Here is a 5,568-nt window from a genome sequence, read left to right on the forward strand (position 1 = left end):
TGCCCCATCGGTTTCTCGTATCCCTCTCTCTCGGGCCTGGCTCTCTCTTTTTTCTCTTTTCTCGGGCTCGAGCTCGAGCCGCACCGCCGCCCAAGCGCTGCTCGCGACCGGCACCCACGGGCGCCACTCGGGACCGAAGCCAGCACCGGCACCTCGCGTGGTTTCGGAAGGACACCTGAGGACTCGCGGGGCCACGCGGCCGTCACACAGCCCGGCACGGTAAAGACGTTCCTCCCCCAAAGCGGCGGGAGAGGAGCGACACCTCGCCTGCGACGGGGAAGCGAATTGGAAAGAAAGACCGACCTGCTCGAGAACCGGACTCCGCCGAGACATCCCCCCCCCCCATCACAGAGGGAGAGAGCCCGGGAAGGAGCCGGCCAGCCGGGGGCCCTTTCCGACGCGACCCGAAAAGCCTCATCGATCGGGGGAAACCAAACACGAGCAGCCACCGAAGCGGTGACGAGGGCCCAGCGGCCACGGTTCCTGGGACAACAGAAAAAAGGTCAAAAAGAAAAAGCACGCTACGCGTCGCACGACCCGTGCTAGCCACGGGGGTCACGGGCCACGGGGATGGTCGCGGGCCACAGGTCGGGGCGAGACGTGAAACTCACTCCCCTCCCCCTGAAACCGCATCCATCACCGGCAGGCATCTCTCCTCTCTCTCGCCGCCTCCTGCCTTCACCACCTTTCGCTTTTCGTGGCCCGCGACCCTTCGTCGTCAGCACGCTTCTCGGTGCCGCGGCTTAAGGCCGCGTGAGAAAAAAAAGGAAAAGGCCGGGCGGGCAGCCCCCACACTCCGCCGCACCTGCCTGGAAAAGCGAGCCGTCTGTAACCCAGCCCCCTCAACCGGCAAGCCGGGGCAGGCCGGACACCGCAGGCCGCCCGGGCACGGTGGCTCGGTCGCACCAGCCAAGGACCGAGATGGGGCGAGGCGCCGCCGCCTCGCCCGCAACATCGCCGGGGGGACTCTCTCGGGTTTTGGCCCGCTGCTAGGGGCGCGGTCACAGCCACCGCGGCCGGCCGCCGCCCCTGAAAAATTCAGCCCGCTAGGCGGGTCCCCGGCTTAGGGCCGAGGAAGGGGGAGGGATGCCTTCAACAACGCGGCGGGGGGCCGGGGTGCCGCCAACCCCGGCCCGCAACTCCACGGGGCGACTCCCGTCACCGAGCCCCTCAAGGCAAGCCGGCGAAGCCGAGGCGAGGCCGCGCGACCCCAACTGCAACGTTCCCCCGGGCAAGCCCTTCCACAACGCGGGCACTCTCTCTGGCAAAACAGGTCGGGAGCGGGGAACGAGGCGCAGCCACCTCGGCAACCGAGCGAGCCATCCTCGGGGCTCTCGGGGAAGGGGCCGGGGGAAACTCGGCAGGCTCAGCACAACCCCGGCCGCGTCCAGCCCCGGCTGCCGGCAACCGCGCACCACACGCCGGCAGCCAAAAACATGCCGCACCCGCCGCCGCCGAGCGGGCCGGCCCCGGCTTAAGGCCGGGAGGATAAAGGGACGAGGCGCCGCCGCCTCGCCCGCCACCATCGCCGGAGGAGCGGCCGCCCGCTTCCCCCCTTCCCGAAAGGGCACGAGGCGCCGCCGCCTCGCCCGCCACCATCGCCGGAGGAGCGGCCGCCCGCTTCCCCCCTTCCCGAAAAGGCACGAGGCGCCGCCGCCTCGCCCGCCACCATCGCCGGAGGAGCGGCCGCCCGCGTTCCCCCCTTCCCGAAAAGGCACGGGGCGCCGCCGCCTCGCCCGCCACCATCGCCGGAGGAGCGGCCGCCCGCTTCCCCCCTTCCCGAAAGGCACGAGGGCGCCGCCCCTTCGCCCGCCACCATCGCCGGAGGAGCGGCCGCCCGCTTCCCCCCTTCCCGAAAAGGCACGAGGGCGCCGCCCCTTCGCCCGCCACCATCGCCGGAGGAGCGGCCGCCCGCTTCCCCCCTTCCCGAAAAGGCACGAGGCGCCGCCGCCTCGCTCGCCACCATCGCCGGAGGAGCGGCCGCCCGCTTCCCCCCTTCCCGAAAAGGCACGAGGCGCCGCCGCCTCGCCCGCCACCATCGCCGGAGGAGCGGCCGCCCGCTTCCCCCCTTCCCGAAAAGGCACGAGGCGCCGCCGCCTCGCTCGCCACCATCGCCGGAGGAGCGGCCGCCCGCTTCCCCCCTTCCCGAAAAGGCACGAGGCGCCGCCGCCTCGCTCACCACCATCGCCGGAGGAGCGAGCGGGTGCCCGCTCCTCCCTTCACGAAACCGGCAGCAGCCCGGTCGGAGCGGGACACGCTCGCGGGGCTTCTCGCTCTCTTCCCCGCCTCACCTCGCCTGGGCCGGGGAGCAGCTCACATCGGAGCTCGGCTCAAAATCTGTCCCAGCACACTGGGTAGTACGGGAACAAAGCCGCGCGGCTTCGGCTAACGTCGGCGGTAACCTTCGGATGCCCTCGGGACGACACACGCGGCCGCCCACCTCCGCCTCGGACACAGGCACGGGCCAAGCCTGCGGGGATGCGACCCGTAACTCGCTCCCATAATACGGAGAAAAGGGCCCCAGGCCGCGGACGCGCCCAATAGAACGTAGCGTCCCTGACCGAGGGGGCGCGGCGAAGCACGCCGCCTCCTACGATGAGGCAACTGGAGGCAGCCGAAAACAGCGACCCCTTGGAGCACTTCCAGGCCGACAGAGACAACAGGTCTACCCGGGTAGACCTGTTGTCCGCCGGCCGTCCCGGAGGTAACAGGTCTACCCGGGTAGACCTGGTGTCCGCGGCCGATCCCGGGTAGACCTGTTGTCCGCCGGCCCTCCCGGAGCCAACAGGTCTACCCGGGTAGACCTGGTGCCCCCGGCCGTCCCGGAGCCGGGTAGACCTGGTGTCCGCGGCCGATCCCGGGTAGACCTGTTGTCCGCCGGCCCTCCCGGAGCCAACAGGTCTACCCGGGTAGACCTGGTGGCCCCGGCCGTCCCGGAGCCGGGTAGACCTGGTGTCCGCGGCCGATCCCGGGTAGACCTGTTGTCCGCCGGCCCTCCCGGAGCCAACAGGTCTACCCGGGTAGACCTGGTGGCCCCGGCCGTCCCGGAGCCGGGTAGACCTGGTGTCCGCGGCCGATCCCGGGTAGACCTGTTGTCCGCCGGCCCTCCCGGAGCCAACAGGTCTACCCGGGTAGACCTGGTGGCCCCGGCCGTCCCGGAGCCGGGTAGACCTGGTGTCCGCGGCCGATCCCGGGTAGACCTGTTGTCCGCCGGCCCTCCCGGAGCCAACAGGTCTACCCGGGTAGACCTGGTGGCCCCGGCCGTCCCGGAGCCGGGTAGACCTGGTGTCCGCGGCCGATCCCGGGTAGACCTGTTGTCCGCCGGCCCTCCCGGAGCCAACAGGTCTACCCGGGTAGACCTGGTGTCCGCGGCCGATGCCGGGTAGACCTGGTGTCCCCCGGCCGTCCCGGAGCCGGGTAGACCTGGTGTCCGCGGCCGATCCCGGGTAGACCTGTTGTCCGCCGGCCCTCCCGGAGCCAACAGGTCTACCCGGGTAGACCTGGTGCCCCCGGCCGTCCCGGAGCCGGGTAGACCTGGTGTCCGCGGCCGATCCCGGGTAGACCTGGTGTCCGCCGGCCCTCCCGGAGCCAACAGGTCTACCCGGGTAGACCTGGTGCCCCCGGCCGTCCCGGAGCCGGGTAGACCTGGTGTCCGCGGCCGATCCCGGGTAGACCTGTTGTCCGCCGGCCCTCCCGGAGCCAACAGGTCTACCCGGGTAGACCTGGTGCCCCCGGCCGCCCCGGAGCCGGGTAGACCTGGTGTCCGCGGCCGATCCCGGGTAGACCTGTTGTCCGCCGGCCCTCCCGGAGCCAACAGGTCTACCCGGGTAGACCTGGTGTCCGCGGCCGATGCCGGGTAGACCTGGTGTCCCCCGGCCGTCCCGGAGCCGGGTAGACCTGGTGTCCGCGGCCGATCCCGGGTAGACCTGTTGTCCGCCGGCCCTCCCGGAGCCAACAGGTCTACCCGGGTAGACCTGGTGCCCCCGGCCGTCCCGGAGCCGGGTAGACCTGGTGTCCGCGGCCGATCCCGGGTAGACCTGTTGTCCGCCGGCCCTCCCGGAGCCAACAGGTCTACCCGGGTAGACCTGGTGGCCCCGGCCGTCCCGGAGCCGGGTAGACCTGGTGTCCGCGGCCGATCCCGGGTAGACCTGTTGTCCGCCGGCCCTCCCGGAGCCAACAGGTCTACCCGGGTAGACCTGGTGGCCCCGGCCGTCCCGGAGCCGGTAGACCTGGTGTCCGCGGCCGATCCCGGGTAGACCTGTTGTCCGCCGGCCCTCCCGGAGCCAACAGGTCTACCCGGGTAGACCTGGTGCCCCCGGCCGTCCCGGAGCCGGGTAGACCTGGTGTCCGCGGCCGATCCCGGGTAGACCTGTTGTCCGCCGGCCCTCCCGGAGCCAACAGGTCTACCCGGGTAGACCTGGTGGCCCCGGCCGTCCCGGAGCCGGGTAGACCTGGTGTCCGCGGCCGATCCCGGGTAGACCTGTTGTCCGCCGGCCCTCCCGGAGCCAACAGGTCTACCCGGGTAGACCTGGTGCCCCCGGCCGTCCCGGAGCCGGGTAGACCTGGTGTCCGCGGCCGAAGCCGGGTAGACCTGGTGTCCCCCGGCCGTCCCGGAGCCGGGTAGACCTGGTGTCCGCGGACGATCTCGGGTAGACCTGGTGTCCGCCGGCCGTCCGGTAGTCATCAGGTCTACCCGGGTAGACCTGGTGTCCGCGGACGATGCCGGGTAGACCTGTTGTCCGCCGGCTGTCGCGGAGTCAACAGGTCTACCCGGGTAGACCTGGTGACCGCGGCCTATCCCGGGTAGACCTGTTGTCCGCCGGCCCTCCCGGAGCCAGCAGGTCTACCCGGGTAGACCTGGTGTCCGCGGCCGATCCCGGGTAGACCTGTTGTCCGCCAGCCCTCCCGGAGGCAACAGGTCTACCCGGGTAAACCTGGTGTCCGCGGACGATGCCGGGTAGACCTGTTGTCCGCCTGCCGTCGCGGAGCCAACAGGTCTACCCGGGTAGACCTGGTGTCCGCGGACGATCCCGGGTAGACCTGGTGTCCGCCGGCCGTCCCGGAGCCAGCAGGTCTACCCGGGTAGACCTGGTGTCCGCCGGCCGTCCCGGAGGCAACAGGTCTACCCGGGTAGACCTGGTGTCCGCCGGCCCTCCCGGAGGCAACAGGTCTACCCGGGTAGACCTGGTGTCCGCCGGCCGTCCCGGAGCCAACAGGTCTACCCGGGTAGACCTGGTGTCCGCGGCCGATCTCGGGTAGACCTGGTGTCCGCCGGCCCTCCCGGAGCCAACAGGTCTACCCGGGTAGACCTGGTGCCCCCGGCCGTCCCGGAGCCGGGTAGACCTGGTGTCCGCGGCCGATCCCGGGTAGACCTGTTGTCCGCCGGCCCTCCCGGAGCCAACAGGTCTACCCGGGTAGACCTGGTGTCCGCGGCCGATGCCGGGTAGACCTGGTGTCCCCCGGCCGTCCCGGAGCCGGGTAGACCTGGTGTCCGCGGCCGATCCCGGGTAGACCTGTTGTCCGCCGGCCCTCCCGGAGCCAACAGGTCTACCCGGGTAGACCTGGTGC

Source organism: Oenanthe melanoleuca, unplaced genomic scaffold (genome assembly GCF_029582105.1).
Source record: "Oenanthe melanoleuca isolate GR-GAL-2019-014 unplaced genomic scaffold, OMel1.0 S070, whole genome shotgun sequence".
Lineage (NCBI taxonomy): Eukaryota > Metazoa > Chordata > Aves > Passeriformes > Muscicapidae > Oenanthe > Oenanthe melanoleuca.